Source organism: Oryctolagus cuniculus, chromosome 8 (genome assembly GCF_964237555.1).
Source record: "Oryctolagus cuniculus chromosome 8, mOryCun1.1, whole genome shotgun sequence".
In the NCBI taxonomy this organism is placed as follows: Eukaryota; Metazoa; Chordata; class Mammalia; order Lagomorpha; family Leporidae; genus Oryctolagus; species Oryctolagus cuniculus.
In genome coordinates, this window is record NC_091439.1 from 123,512,268 (window position 1) to 123,529,244 (window position 16,977).

At 38.5% G+C, this 16,977-nt stretch overlaps 1 long non-coding RNA gene across 2 annotated transcripts; it reads right to left on the minus strand.

The window, feature by feature from the left end:
- Positions 1 to 2,789: 2,789 nt before the first annotated feature.
- Positions 2,790 to 9,450, minus strand: LOC138843411 (uncharacterized). 2 transcript variants are annotated; one of them, XR_011378098.1, is made up of 4 exons: positions 9,415 to 9,450; positions 8,849 to 8,891; positions 3,503 to 3,793; positions 2,790 to 2,909 (listed from the first exon to the last, which is right to left on the minus strand). It is a non-coding gene; the product is annotated as an uncharacterized lncRNA (long non-coding RNA). The 2 variants fall into 2 exon arrangements; XR_011378097.1 differs by having other exon boundaries at positions 2,798 to 3,793.
- Between the last annotated feature and the right edge of the window lie 7,527 nt (positions 9,451 to 16,977).

The window sequence follows — 16,977 nt, forward strand, 5'->3', positions numbered from 1 at the left end:
ATTATAACCATAAGGTAAGGAAATAGAAAAGTTCTCCTTTGTGAGACCTCGGGGCAGATATTGTTTCCTACTGCTACTGTCTGGTGAGCTCTGTAATATTTTTGTCATTCTCACAAATAACTCTTCTGCTCTTTGTCATTGTGGCATTGTGATTCTTTCCTACAATGGTCTAGAAAGAAATTAAATCCAAGGAGTCCTTTGAGTTCACACATGTTGGTCAAGAAAACAAAAAGTTCATTAAATTAAAACAAGGAGTGGGCATTTGGGGGCAGTGATTAAAACACCTCTTGAATGCCCACATCTCATATCCAAGTGCTAGGGTTTGGGTCCTGTCTCAAACAGGGTACACCAACTTCCTGCTAATAAGCACCCTGGGAGGCAGCAACTTATGGGTCAGTTAGTTGAATCACTGTCACCAACATGGGAGACCTGAATCGACTTCTTGGCTTCTGGCTTCTGGCCTGCCCAGCCCTGGATGTTATGGTCTTTTGAAGAGTGAACCAGAAAATGGAAGATCCATTTTTGTCTGTCTCTGTCTCTCGCACTCTGTGTCTCTCTTCCCTAAACATCAAAACAAAACAAAAGAAAGTCTCAGTATCCACAGGGGTTGGTTCTAGGACCTCCCATGGATACCAGACTTATTCCTGAGTTTGCTTACATAAAAGAGTATAGTATTTTCATATAACTCATGCATATACTCCTGTATTTTTTGACTCATCTCCAGATTGCTTACAAAATCTAATGCAATATGAATTCTATGTGAACAGTTCTATGGTATTGTTCAAGGATGATATGAAGAAAAAAAACCAAACTCTGGCCGGTGCCGCGGCTCAATAGGCTAATCCTCCACCTTGCAGAGCCGGCACACCAGGTTCTAGTCCTGGTCGGGGTGCCAGATTCTGTCCCGGTTGCCCCTCTTCCAGGCCAGCCCTCTGCTGTGGCCCAGGAGTGCAGTGGAGGATGGCCCAAGTGCCCTGCACCCCATGGGAGACCAGGAGAAGCACCTGGCTCCTGGCTTTGGATCAGCATGGTGTGCCAGCCGCAGTGTGCCGGCCGCAGCAGCCATTGGAGGGTGAACCAACGGCAAAGGAAGACCTTTCTCTCTCTCTCTCTCTTTCACTGTCCACTCTGCCTGTCAAAAAAATAAAAAAAAAAATTTAAAAAAACAAACAAACTCTGTACCTGCTCAGTACAGACCAAGCCATCCTCAGTATAACCAGAATACACAAATGAGATGCAAAGCAGACAGTGCTGAAGTGGCAAGTGCTGGAGACAGAATAAGGGCCTGCACAGGGGCACGATTGCACTCCGGTGTGCCTACCCAGCACTTCATTGATGTAGATTCCGTGTACTGCTCAGCGGGAGACACATTCAATTGCTGCTTTTAAGAAATTTCCGTAATTTGGAGAAGAATATTTTTTATGTGCAGTTGGCTGCATCAGCATATGCTGGACCCATGGAAGAAGAGGGCAAATTACATTTGTTGCTTGGAATAAAAGGAGTAGAAGAACAATCAGCAATGACTTTGGCAGCTGTATATACACAATTATATTTCCAAAGCCAGAACAACACATACAAGTTACATAAGAATTTATAATAAGTGAAGAAAAAGTAAAATATTTTACATATTCAAATGGTGAAGTGAGTATTCCTTAACCAATTAGTAGATTCAGATGGAAGGCCTTTATGATGGTAGGAGTTTGAGATTTTGTGCTTCTGATACAGAGAGAACATGTGACTTTCATGGACATTTTATTAGTGATCACAGTTACAGTGAATATGCTGACATAATCTCAATATTTATGAGTGGAGGAAGCTTTGGAGCATATTCAACATCTCTCCAAATATTTTATCATAATTGTATTTCTCTGTGGTGGTTTTTAAAATTTAGACTTGACCCTAATTGTGGGATCAGAGGCAGATGAACCCACATATCACATATGTAAACATTTCAGAATTTTATTTATTTAATTTCTTTCAAAAGCAGCAAGTGAATGCTCAAGTACTTGGCCCCTGCCACCCATGTGGAAGACCTGAATTGAATTCCAGGCTCCCGGATTTGGGTTGGCACAGCTCTGGCTTTTGTGGGCATTTAGGGGAGCAAACCAGTATTTGGGAGACCTCTCTCTCTCTTTCTCTCTCTCCCTTTCCCTTACTCCCTTACTCCGAGTCATTCCCTGCATAACATCAAGACTGAGAGAGTCACGCACAGTTTTAAGCCCCTATCCTTCATTCCTACCTCAGTAGTGACGTCAGTTGCATCAGGGTGTGTCTGGATCCTGACACACGTGTCCTGACTGTGACTGTCTCATCTGAACTGTAGGAGGACAACTGAACCTGCTGACTGCAAAATTCAAAATGGGATTTTATGTATATCATTACTTAGAAACGGAATGAAGAATCCAGTAAGTTTTGAAAATAAAACAATATATTACTGAAATTATATAACATGTCAAGTAAATTGGATACAAAATACTTGTAAATTGAATCAACTCATCTTTGAACATATCTTCAGATTTGAGCAATAAATTAGACCAAATTATCAACTCTTTCAAAAAGAAAGAGATTCAAAAAAGTTGAAATTAAAATGTGAACTAAGACTAGGTAAACCCAAAGAGAAGAAAGCATGAAATACGAATATCAAATAAGATTAAATTCAATGGGGTGTTTGCTTTTAAAATTTGCATAAAGCTAAAAATGTTCACATATCAAGATGATGGCAATATTTAATATTATCAAAATTGTTTCCATAAATATATGCAAGATCTTATCAAATCATATAATATTGAAATATCTTGTAAACTAAATAGTAAAGTCGGTATATAGGAAATTAGTACTATTTTAATAATATTCAAGTATTAGCTCATATTTCTTGGCTGATGGTGAATCAAGGAGGTCAAATAAAGAATCTGAAACAGTTCAAAAACAAAAGTTAAAACAATTGACTAAGCATACATCAATGTTAGCATATATCAATATACATCAGTGTAACAGCATCTTTTTCTAACTGGTTTAATAGTACATAATAGATACCAGATATACTCATGTCTGCTAAGGAGGTCCCTATAAATCAGAAACTTGAATTTCCGTCTGCTCTCTCAGTCATTCCAAGGAAGTGGTTCTTGTGATATCTAAGATGACTGTTGGAGTTGCAGACACCATAGACAAACAATAGAAATGAGGGAAGAACAAAGACAGGCATTCCCTCTCACTCTAAAACAACAAACACAAAACCCCGCCTTCCTAGGAGTTGCACTTCAAATTTCTCATTAGCTGTCACTGGGCAACATTTAGACATGTGCTCACATTCAGCTGTATGGAGAACTCAGGATTGTGTTCCTTTGATTTTAACCACGTCCTTAATAATTTTTGACGAAGGAAGATAGTGAGAATGTATATTGACCAGTATGTATGACTGATGACCCATTATTCCCTGGGTATCCACTTGGCTGCGTGTTTCTCCATGCTTAGAAAATACACAACCCTTCAAAAATGAGCCCACCTTTTGCTTCATCAACTTTAAGTTGCATTTTATGGGTGATGCACTATCATTTCCATCGAGCTTATTTGTAGTTGCTCATAGCCTATCAATTAGCAAACGTTGTGCCCGCCTTCAATACATCCAGTCTACAGTCATGAATGAGGAACAGAATATATACAAATTCCCAGTTGCAAAAGGGAAACACAGTGGTTACTGCTTAACAGCATGCATCCATCAGGAATTCCAGCACTCCAGTTCTTCCCCAGAGGACTGAAGGACTGCATTAGTCAGGATGACTGTACTGTCTTCTCCCTGGGAGAAAATGGCTTGTTTATTATCCTCCAAGTTGCTTTCCTCTGCCAAGCAGTTTATTGTCCATCCCCCTCCTCTGAAACCTAAAAATTCTTATTACTTATTGCTTTTTTTTACATCCTATTACCTATTATTTCAAGTGTTGGTTAGCACCTTGAGACCATCTGCCACAACAGCTTCCAAGAAGAGCTTGATCCTACAATTGACAGAGAGGGCCGGCGCCGTGGCTCACTTGGTTAATCCTCTGCCTGTGGCACGGCATCCCATATGGGTGCTGGGTTCTAGTCCCGGTTGCTCCTCTTCCAGTCCAGCTCTCTGCTGTGGCCCGGGAGTGCAGTGGAGGATGGCCCAAGTCCTTGGGCCCCTGCACCCACATGGGAGACCAGAAAAAAGCTCCTGGCTCCTGGCTTCGGATTGGCTCAGTGCCAGCCGTAGCAGCTATTTGGGGAGTGAACCAACGGAAGGAAGACCTTTCTCTCTGTCTCTCTCTCTCTCACTGTCTGTAACTCTACCTGTCATATAAATAAATAAATCTTTAAAAAAATTGACAGAACTGTTACCAGAGAGTTCATAAACATATAGAGTTATGGTTCATAGTTTTGCTAAGACTGAAGCTGCATTGCAGTTTGTAATTACTTCATTTTGTGGACTAGAGGTTTCCAGCTTTTTAAATCTGTGAGGTTCCCGTATTACTAGAATCTCAGTAAAATTAGATTGTCAAACAAAGTCCACAAAGCTGTTAAACTATCTGCAAAATGTTTAGAGCTAAGTAAAAAGGTATGTCAAAGGAAGAGATTTATCATAGTGCTAAAGCTTTTTAGTTTGAGGTAGTCCCACTTGTCAATTTTCGCTTTTATCACCTGTGCTTTTAATGTCATATCCAAGAAATCATTTCCAAGACCAATGTCAAGAAGTTTTCCCCAATGTTTTCCTTTAAGAGTTTTATAGTTTCAGGCTTTTAAATTCTTAGTTAAGTCCTTGATCCATCTTGAGTTGATTTCTGTGCCTGGTGTGATGCTGGGGCCCCAATTTGCTTTTTTAAAAGCATGTTTAACAGTTTTCCCAAACCATTATTGAAGAAACTGTCCTTTCTCTGTTGCATATTCTTGGAACTCTTGTCAAAGATCAGTTGGTTGTATATGCATAGGCTTATTTCTGGGCTATCTATGTTTTCCCATATTCAAAATTGTACAGCAAATGAAACAATCAACAAAATGAAAAGGTAACTTGGAATGTTCGCAGATCATTTATCTGATAAAGAGTTAATTTCTAAAATATTAAGTTTCTCCCAAAACTCAATAGCCAGACAACTCACCCTTTTAACAATGGACGAAAGATTGGAACACACATTTCTCCAAACAAAACATGTAAATGGCCAACAGTTATATGAAAAATTGCACAACACTATTAATTAGCAGAGAAATCCAAATCAAAAAAAAAGTGGGATAGTACCTCACATCTATTAACATCTATGAATTAATAGTTCACTATCTGTTATGGCTACTATAAAAGAAAAAGAATAGTAAGTATTAACAAGGATGGAGAAATTGGAATCCTTACGATTATACATTGTTGGTGCAGATGTACAATGGGTGGGGGGTGGAGAGGCAGCCAGTCTTGTGGCTTGGTGGATTAAGCTGCAGCTTGCAATGCCGGCATCCCATATCAGTGCACTGATTCATTTCTTGGCTACTCTCTTTCCAATGCAGTTTCCTGCTAAGTTACCTGTGACTAAAGTACTTGAGGCCCGTCCACCGATAGGGAAGGTCCGGATGGTGTCCCTGGGTCTTGCCTTTGGCCAAACCCAGCTGCGGACATTGTTGATCTTTGGGGTAAGAACCAGTGGATGGAAAATTTCTGTCTCTCCCTTTCTCTCTGTAACTCTGCCTTTTAAATACATAAATGCATAGATAGATAGATGATAGATAGATAGATAGATAGATAGATAGATAGATAGAAAAGTAAATCTTAAAAGAGATGCAAAATGATTCATCAGGTATGGAACATACCTCAAAAAAATTCAAAGTTGAAATATATTTTCACTGGACACACATCCAAAAGAATTGAAATCAGGATCTCAAAGAGAGATCTGGACTCCTCTGCTCCTGATAGCATTATTCATGAGAGCCAAGATATGGAAAAAAGCAAATGTCCATTGACAATAAGTGAATTTTGAAAAATGCATATGGTGTGTATACAGTAGAATGGTATTCAGCTTTTAAACAGAAAAGTTATCTGACCATTCATGACATGGTGGATGAACCTGGAAGATATTAGGAAAAACAAAATAAGCCAATAACAGAATAAATTACTTTGACTCCACTATACGTGAGTTATCTATCATGTCACATTCATGGAGGTGGAGACTTTCTTAATGGTTTCTAGAGGGCTGGGGAGGAGAGAATGGGCAGTTGTTCAATACATATTTAAAAAGGAGAAAGAGAGAGAGGCACTTGATCTTAATAGATATCTTTGTGAAACATATGGTTTATAATCATTGAAGATTTATCTTGAAAAAATTATTTAAAAAATAAAATGAAACAAAACCCACTGAAACAATTCAGAAAAATCCAAAAATATTAATTTTCAGAGAAAGGAACTGATAAGTAGCTTTAACATATGCTTAGATAAAATGAAGAACTACAAGGCAAACTAATTAAGAAAAACAAACAAAAAAAGAAGAATGTCCCGAATTTGACCATGATCAGACAAATAACTACATATTTTGAAAGAACCATGTTAATAATACAAATATGTTTATCTCAACTATAGGGAATGAAAATAAATATTTGACCAAAAAGGATAAAATATTTATATGATCTGAATTGAAAAATTACTGTATTATTTCACTTACACATAGAATCTAGAAAAGCTAAATACCTAGAAGTGGAGAGTAGAAAGGAGGCTGATGGTTTCCTGGTGCTGGGAATGGGAGTGAGAAAAGGGAAGATACTGACCAAAGGGTAGCCTAGAGGAGGAAGTTTTAGTGATCTATTGCACTGTCTGGTGACCACAGCTAATAATAACCTGATGCAGGTTCCAAAATTCCTAAAATAGGTTTTTAACCTTCTCACCACAAAATGCAATGAATGGATATGCTAATTAGTCTGAATGACTCTTTTCTTAATTTATACATATATAAAAATCACAATGTGCTCCATAAATATACACATATTTTATTTAGTTATTCTTATTCATTTAAAATATAGGGAGTGGGAGAGAGAAAGTAAAAGAGATAGAGCGAAGAGTGAGAGACATAGAGAGACTGCCCGTATGCTGGTTCACTGCACAGATACCCACAACAGCTGAAGCTAGGCTGGGCCAAAGCCCAGCGAAGAACTCACACAGCTCTCTCATGTAGCAGGGACCCACGTACTGGAGCCCTGTCCCCCTGCTTCCCTGAGTGTGCATTCAGGAAGCTGGAACTGGAGGTGAAGCTGGAACTTAAACCCAGGCCCTCAGATACGGGATGCTGGTGTCCCACAGAGCGTCTTCACCACTGCCCCAATTACCTGTCCCTCAGTCATGTTAAGTTCTGTATTAATTCTCTATTAATTTAATGAGTTATTTGAATATTTGATTTTTAACATGCAAATGGAGAATTTATTTTTTATATTTAGTTTCCCTTTTTAAAAAGCTTTGGTTCATATTACATAGATTATGACTGGGGGTGATTTTTTATGGCCTACTATAAGATCAAATTTTGTGAGTGTTCAATATGTATTTGAATATAATACATATTTCCTTAATATTAATTACTAGATATATGTAAATGTATGTAGTTGTATTCTATATGTCCATGTTTGAATATTTGTTAACCCAAACACTGTGTGCTTTCTTGTATTGATAAAGTCTCCAACTGTGACTGAAAAACCAAGGCTTAGACAAGGGGAAGATTTTTTGAGACTATAGTACAATGTGGTGAATAGAACTAATAACAGTATTATAAATTCAAAATTGCTTCAAGAGTAAATTTCAAATGTTCTCACCGCAGGAAAATCTAAGTATATGAGGGGATGGGTATGTTAACTAGCTCAATTTAATTAATCCACAGTGTATTCAAAAATCACAACCCCATTTTTTCTATCAATTTACACAATTATAACTTATTAATTTGTCATACAACAGAAACTGTGACTTTGTCAATTTCTCACTGATGTTCTTTCGGTTTTAGCTGTATTTCAACTTTACACATTATTCATGTTTTGAATTCTGTCCCCAAATGTGTCATTAACTGTGCAATACAAAATGAGGCAGCAGTTTAGTTCCTCAGTGTTTCTCACTGCTAAACTAATGGGCGAAACTAGTCCATTTCTAAGGGTACTTGTAGATCCAACATTCTGTGACTTTTATTTGCAGTGACTATTATTGTAAAGCACCTTTGACCTTTGAAGACCAATTATTCACAATCATTTCTTTCTGTATAATTGTGCAGACTGAGGAGAGATATGAAACAGTCAAGGATCAAAAAGCAGATCCCATTGGTGGAGAATTCTTCTCCATCAGAGTTGAAATTAAATGTAGGCATAAAAGGAGAGACTACAGGATGCCTGCCTCTATCTGGAAGGCTGTCATAGGGTCTCAGGAAACTGCATGAGGGACATCATATGTCATTAGAATAGAGACGAATATTTCCTCCAAAAGGCTCTGGAACTAGGTATTTCACCCTACCAATCTACTATTAATCTATTTTATATCATTGTAGGCTTTAACTCATCATTTAAAATGACTGCACAGTATTACACTGTGGTCAATTTAACCGAGTATCAATTGTTATAAATTTAAATTAACCTAACTACATTTATTTCTTTCATGATTGTTTATCTCAGATGAAGTTGAAAAAGCTCAGAATTCTCTACCATTACGAGTAATCATCCTATCGCAATCCATTTTTATGCCAACCACAGCTTCTGTTTAATTGCATTGACCAGAGCAATCTGATAAATGCTTCATTGCTAGAGAATATTTGCTAAATCCCAAGGTTTTCTTATGGGACTGCTTTCATTGTTTCAAGTAGAAAATTCACACAGTGTCATAACCTGAATTTACATTTACCTGCTAGAGATGTGATGGAGTTTGTTTAATCTTTAACTAATACCTGCAAAACACAAAGAATTAATACAAATGGGCAAAAACTTCTTGTAATCCTTTGACATAGTACACTATTTATAGTCACAACTAAAAGGAATGAATACTGGAGGACTTATATTTGTTATGATACCTCATATGTTTCAACATTTAAATATTTTTAGATAAGAAAGTGAATAAAATAACCACTTTGATGAACATAAATTACCACTTTTAAAAATAAATAATAAAAATTGTTTGGGAATGTAAGCCCAGTGCCAAAAACTACCTTGTAATAACCAAAATCATATCAGAAAATAAATACTTCAAAATTCTACTTGTTCTAACTGTTTCTAAGAGATTCTGTCTCATTCATTCATTAAATCATCCCTGTAATGATATGATTATTCCTTATTTTTATAAAGCTTATTGAGAGTGACATAAATACACCAGTCAAAACCCGATATGATTCACCATTCAAATTATCTAAATGTTGATAGGAATTATTCTCAAGCTCAATATCTTAGGAAATCAACTCTTAAGAAGAGACATACCTTTGTGGTAACCAATCCATCATCTCAATCCAAAATCTGTAGTCTTCAGAATTCAATTTATGATGTAATAATAACAAAGCATAGATTAGAAGTCAACAGGGGGGCCGGCGCCATGGCACAGTAGGTTAATCCTCCGCCTGCAGCGCCGGCATCCCAAATGGACTCCGGTTCGAGTCCCGGCCGCTCCTCTTCCAGTCCAGCTCTCTGCTGTGTCCTGGGAAAGCAGTAAAAGACTGCCCAAGTCCTAGGGCCCCTGCACCTGCATGGGATACCAGGAAGAAGCACCTGGCTCTGGCTTCGGATGGGCGCAGCTCTGGCCATTGTGGCCATTTGGGGAGTGAACCAAAGAAAGGAAGACCTTTCTCTCTCTCTCTCTCATGGTCTGTAATTCTACCCTGTAAAATACATAAATAAAATCTTTAAGAAAAAAAAGCAGTCAACAGGAATTCTGTGAGAATATGATTAGCTTCCTAGAGCATTCTGCTTTAACATTGTAAGCAGGTCATCTTACTTACCTCTTAAAGGGCATATCCTTTGTCGCTGTTTGCTTTCTGATAAATCCCCACTGCAAGGGGAGTATTATATTGGCCATCTCAACATTCCCCAGAATACCATCAGCTAGATATATGGTATGTCAACAAAAGCAACAAAAACAGCAAAGCTCATCTCAAAATCTGAATCCCCTCTTTTAGATCCTGCAAAGCAAAAGTTGCCTTGCAATTTTCAGAATGAGTCAACAGAACAGTGATTGGCCTTCCTCTGCCTCTTAATCATAATTTCCAATTATGATCCCGCACTTGCAATTTTATTTCTCAAACCACTTTGCTTTATTCAACTAATTAAAAATTGGCTTACATCCTTTCTGCTTTCCTAAAAATAGCCTGTGTTTCACATTGTTTCCCAATAGTCACAAACTAATTTATATTTATGCAGCATTTGAATAGAACAGAATTGAAAGTTGCTTTATAAAGCAACCTGTTCTGTTTCTTCTTGACTTCCACTAAACTTCATCCCCACCCCTTGCTTCTTTGCTGGCTCCTCCACCTGTTCCTAACTGAGGATGCTTCTTAGACTCCTGACAAAGACTGCTATTTTTCTTCTTCTACAGGTACATCCATTTCTTGTGTTTCTTAGACATATCTACCAATCCTATATTTCCTCCAAGCAAAACACATGTACCTACACAACTTATGTCACACTAAGATCATTATGTTATACTTGAAACTTTTTCTCTGAAATTAATGACTTTATTTTTTAGAAGTTTTACATTTACAGAAAAGTTGAGCAGAAAGTTATATATTCCCTCTCAACTCTCCCTGATTCCCCCTCCAACTAACATCTTGCCTTCATGTACTACATTTGTTAAAATTGATGAGACAATATTGATATACTACTGACTGGGGTCTGTGGTTTACATTAGAATTCTTTATGTTGTGCCTTTTATGGACTGGACAAGTATACAGCAGCGCACATACACCATTACAGAATTATGAAAGAATTTCACACCCCCAAAATGTTCTGTGCTCTTCCTATTAATCCCTAGCAATCACTGATCTTTTTGCCGTCTTCATAGTTTTGCCTTTTCAGAATGTCATATAGTTGGAATCATACAGTCTGTAGACTTTTTACGTCGTTTCTTTCATTTGGAGGGAGAGAGAATCTTACTATATATATATATATATACACACACACACACACACACACACACGTATATAAATATCTCATCCATGTCTTTTTTGTAGATGGTTCATTTCTCTTTACTGCACAGTAAGACTCTGTCATTTGCATGTTCCATAGTTTGTTTTTCCATTCACCTATTCAATGCCTTTTTTGGCTGGTTTTAGGTTTTTGTAATTATGTATAACACGTCTACAAACATGTGTGTGCAGGTTTTTGGGTGCCCACTTTGGTAATACCATGGCAGTGATTGCTGGATAGTATACTATATTTATTTTGTAAGAAATCATCATACTGTAACCATTTGACATTCCCACCAACAATGAATGAGAGTCACTATTGCTCCACATCCTTAATAGCACTGGGTGATGTCTTTGTTTTCTAGTTTTGTAATTCTAACAGGTGTGTGATGGTATTTTGTTTTTTAATTTGTAATTCCCTAATGAAATAGCACATTAAACATCTTTTCACATGCTTATGTGCAATATATATATACATATATATATATATCTTGGGAGTTGTCTGTTCATATCTTTATATTTTTAAAATTGCATTTTTTGCTTTTTTATTATTAGGTGTTAAGAACTCTGTGTATTTTGTACAGTAGTTTTTTTTAATCAGATATATATTTTGCAATTATTTTCTTCCAGTAGCTAGTTTGTCTTTTCTTTCTCTCAATTGTGTCTTTATGCAGAGCAAAACTAATGAATTTCAACTTATGGATTCTTTTCTCATGGGTCATGCTTGCGGTATTGTATCTACATAGTCATTGCCAAACCCAAGATTGCATAAATTTTTCCCATATTATCCTGAAGAAATTAATGGGTTTTGCATTTCATGTTTTAATCTATGATCCATTTTTGTGGAAGCTATAAGGTCTGTACCTAGACTCACTTTTTCACATGTAGATTTCCAGTTGTTGCAGCAAATTTATCAAAAATATTATGCTTCCTGCACTCTATTCCTTTGTTCTTTGGCCGAAAATGAGTTGACTGATTTCATGTGTGTATTTCTGAGTTGTCCATTCTTTTCCACTCGTTTATTTCTTATTTGTTCATTCACACCATGCTATAATTACAATTGTATCCTTACAGTAAACCTTAAAGTCAGTCCTCTGACTTTGTTCTTCTCCTTCAATATCATTGGCTGTTTTTGGACTTCTCTCTTTCAATGTGATTTTTTTCAATGACATCAAAATACTGCCATCATTCCCTTTCTTCTTTTACCTCCATCTTTGTCATCACCTTATTATGAACACCATCATCTCTTCTGAAATTTTAATGACATTCACTCTCTTACACATTATCACTGCCGCCATCTTCATTTAAACTCTTACATTTGCCTGTAATAAAGCCTCCTTCTCTTTAGTAGGATTATTACTGACAGTTTCTTCTTTTCTTAGTTCACCTCCAGATTTAAGTTGTAATTTTTGAAAATACGAAGTAATATTTACTTCAAGTAACAGCATTTAATGAAATTCACAGAATCATTAAATACCAATGAATTTTATGATAAATACGTACTCCATGTAGGCACGACTAAGAATGAGAGTTTCTAACTTTTCAAAAAATTCTCCGAACCTCATTTCCAGTCCATCCTCATTCCTCATGCCGATCCATTTCTATGGTTTACATAATTATAGGTTAGCTTTCTTTTCTTGACCTTCACCTGGATGAATTTGTACAGTGGCTACTCTTCCCTACCTGCCTTTATTGGGTCAGCACAATGTTTTTCAGATTCATGCATGTTGTTATATTTAAGAATAGGCTACTAATTTTATTACCAAATAATATTCCACTGTGTGCAAATATCTCAATTTACGTATCCACTCTGCCATTCGTGAACATTCCAATTATATCTAGTTTCTCTTATTATGAGTTATGTTGCTGTGAACACCATGTAATTCTTTTTTAAAAAATATGTATTTACACCTCTCTTGAGTAAATATCTAGGAATATAATTAATGGGTCATAGGTAGGTTTATTTATTTAGCATTTTAAGGAGCTGCTGAGCCCTCTTCTAAAGCAATTGAACATTTCAGGCTCCCACAAGCTGCGTCTGTACCGGTTGCTCTCCTATCCTTGCCACCTTCTCTCGTCATTAGCCCTTTCTGTTTTTGACATCTAGTGGGTGTTTAATGGTATCTCATTGTGGTTGTCAGAATGATAAATTAAAAATGAAATCAGTTCACACCAGCTCCTGTTTCAACACCTCCAGCGACTTGGTAGCACCTGCTGCTTTGCAGAAGATTCCTACTGCTCAGTGTCCCACGGCCTCTCCGAGCTCCAGGGAGACTGTGCCACGTCCACACGCCTAGTGTCCTCCTTCTTGTCCTCACTCCCACTGTGGGTCTGTCCCCATCCATGGGTGAATGTTTTCCCGAATGCTCACTGCCCTCTCCGTTCTCTGGGCTTTGTGCTAATCCTTTCCCGTTAAAGACCCTTCCTTTTTTTCCTTCTGGGAGAACAACAGCTATCTGATCAGCTCAATTACCCCCTTTCTCTGGAACCTTCCTCCACCCCCCCTCCCCCGTGTAATGCTAGACAGCATACCTCTGTGCCCCTGGGATGCATTGTACCCTGTGCCTATGATTCTATTTTAGCCTGTACAGTTTAATTACTTTTATATTAATATCTTTACCAAATGACTGCTATGTCCCCAAGACCAAAGGTTATGAATGATTTATCACTGCAGCTTAAGCCCTAGAATAGCAACTGTCAGCCAAAAACGATTTATTAGGGGCAGGCATCAGGCATAGGAGTTAAGAGGCCTGCATTTCATATCAGGGTCTCTGTGTTTGATTCCAGACTCTGCTCCTGAAGTCAGCTTCCTGCCAATGTGGGAGGTAGAAGTGATGGCACAAGTAGTGGTCTCTGCCACATGTGTGGGAAACTTGGGTTGAGTTCCTGGCTCTCAGGTCCTATCCCAGGCAGGGGCCATTGTAGGCATCTGAGAGTAAACCAGTGGAGGGGAACACACACTCTCGCTCTTTCTCTCTCTCTCTCTCTCTCTCTCTCTGTGTGTGTGTGTGTGTGTCCACCTCTCAAATAAACAAATAAATATTTAAAAACCCTTGTGTTTCATAGTTGAGTAACACACTTATCTTCTTTAATCTTCATTATGGGAAGTGTGTTCTGTGCTTCACCAAGAATAGAAAGCAAACATTTCTCCTTATGTGAATGATTTCTGAGTTTTTGCTCTATTTTCAATGTGAAAAGAAAGTCCATTCTCTAACATTTTCTAAATTTTCACGAGTGTATGTGTTTGCCATAAATTTAGTTCAAAACAGACATTGGCTCGCTTAAAGTGGACATTATAAATGGAAACATGATGAGATACTTTAATTGGGCCACCCTGAGTAAGAGGAAGGAAATAATGTGTTATATTTTGTCTTTAAGATCTTAGGCTGTGGGACTGGCATTGTGGCATAGCTGGTAAAACTTCGCCCAAGAAGCTGGCATCCCATATGGATGCCAGGTTGAGCTGGGGCTGCTCTGCTTTCTATCCAGCTCGCTGCTAACCTGGGAATCTATTCCCTGCTAATGGCTTGGGAAAGCAGGGGAAAATGACCAAACTGCTTAGGCCTCTGCACCCATGTGGGAGATCAGGATAAAGCTTCAGGCTCCTGGTTTGGACATGGCCCAGTGCTGGCCCTTGAGGTCATCTGCAGAGTGAATCACAGATAGAGAATCTCTCTCTCTCTTTCTCTCTCTCTCTTTCTCTCTGTCTCTACCTCTCTCTCTGTAACTCTGACTTTCAAATAAATAAATACATATATTTTTAAAAGATCTTAGGTTTTTTATATATTATATATATTCAATAGGATATTCATACAAACATTGATTTCATGATATTTATAATAGTTAACAATTTTCCCGATGTTTCTTGGTAATATTAACCAAGCTCATTTTCCTAATAAAAAGTGTCAGAAATTCAATTTTTATCCTTGTGTTAATGGATAAAGAACAAAATACAAATAAGTTAATGAAAATACTGACAGTGCCAAGAAACCTGGTAGTTGATCCAGGAGGGGTTCCTTGGATCCCGTCACCCTCTTTGCGCAGTTTCTTTTTTTTTTTTTTTTTTTTAAAGAGTTATTTATGGCTGGCACGGCGGCTCACGTGGCTAATCCTCTGCCTGTGGCTTCGGCACCCCAGGTTCTAGTACCGGTTGGGTTGCCAGATTCTGTCCCGGTTGCTTCTCTTCCAGTCCAGCTCTCTGCTGTGGCCCGGGAAGGCAGAAGGCAGTGGAGGATGGCCCGAGTGCTTGGGCCCTGCACCCGCATGGGAGACCAGGAGGAAGCACCTGGCTCCTGGCTTCGCTCCTGGTAGCACGCCGGCTGTAGCAACCATTTGCAGGGGTGAACCAACAGGAAGGAAGACCTTTCTCTCTAACTCTGCATGCCAAAAAGAAAAAAAAAAGTTATTTATTTGTTTGAAAGACAGGGGTTACAGAGAGGCAGTGGTATAGAGAGAGTGGTCTTCCATCCTCTGGCTCACTCCCCAAATGGCCACACAAGCCAGAGCTGGGCTGATCTGAAACCAGGAGCCAGGAGCTTCTTCTGGGTCTCCCATTCAGGCACAGGGGCCCAAGGACTTGGGCCATCCTCTACTGCTTTCCCAGGCCATAGCAGAGAGTTGGATCTGAAGTGGAGCAGCTGGGACTCAAACTGGAGCCCACATGGGATGCTGACTCTTCAGCTGGTGGCTTCACCCACTATGCCACAGCGCCGGCCTCTGCACAGCTTCCTTACCGGAGTGATCTTCCTCTTGAACAATGGGTGCCATTGTGTGCCACTAACATGCACTAGTCATGCTTGATGATTCTGGGAAACTGAAGAAAAATACCTGGAGAAGGCTTTGCTCTGCGAAAGAAAGCGCTCTGTGTGTGTAAAACTCTCTCTTCAGAGTGGCCCACCTGCCCCAAACCCATGCCACGGCAGGGGTCTGGCAGGGGCTGTCCCCGTTGTGAGCAAGACTACACATTTCCAGTGCACGGTATCCGTCTCAGCCTCAAACCGCGTCAGAACTTTCCTTTACGTGGGGGTGGGACCTCTACCTGAAGGTTTCTCAGACAGCTTTGGGCTGCAGTCCCAAGTTTACCAGGAGCTGGAGCTCTCGGAGTCTGTCCTCCAGGAATTAGGATAGAACGCTGAGATATTCCTGCCAGTCTGGGATGAGCACCCACAGGAGACTATAAATGCAGCGTTTGATGTTCAGGATGGCAATTCTGTAAAAGTGGGTCATCAGAGAGAAAAGAACCAGTGAAGCAGGTGTACAAATCCTTCCTGTTCTCTTTCCGCCATAGCATTGATTTTTCTCTAAAATAATATATTATGAGACATTATGGCTATTGACCATTGCTTGTGCCCTACAATTAGAAGCTTAAATATATACTTTTCAAGATTTTTTTCCTCATTGATACCTTCCAAGTGCTAAGAAGAGTGCCTAACACTAAGCAATTCAGTAAGTAATTTCTACATAAAAATAAATATTAGTTTCAAATCAGTCTATTTCAAAACAAGATACTTACTCCCTGCAATATATATAGTCTATCTGTAGATTTAGTCTTGAATTTTTGTGCACATTCTAAAAAATATTCATAGCTATTTGAATCTAGAGTTTCAACAACAATTCTGATCAGAAATGAAATGGAACAATCTGTTAAGTTTAGAACTGATTTCACGTGCACAGTTGAAGAAGTCAACTAAATTCCAAGCTGGGATATTCAAATTTATTCATATTGCCAAGACAAATAGAAGATGCTAAGTGAATAAAACATCATAATGTCTTTTAAATGATAAATTGTTCTTTGTACCCATGAGTAAGTAGAAAGGAGACTGTACTTAGAAGACATCAAAAATGAAATGGAGATCAACCAATTGTG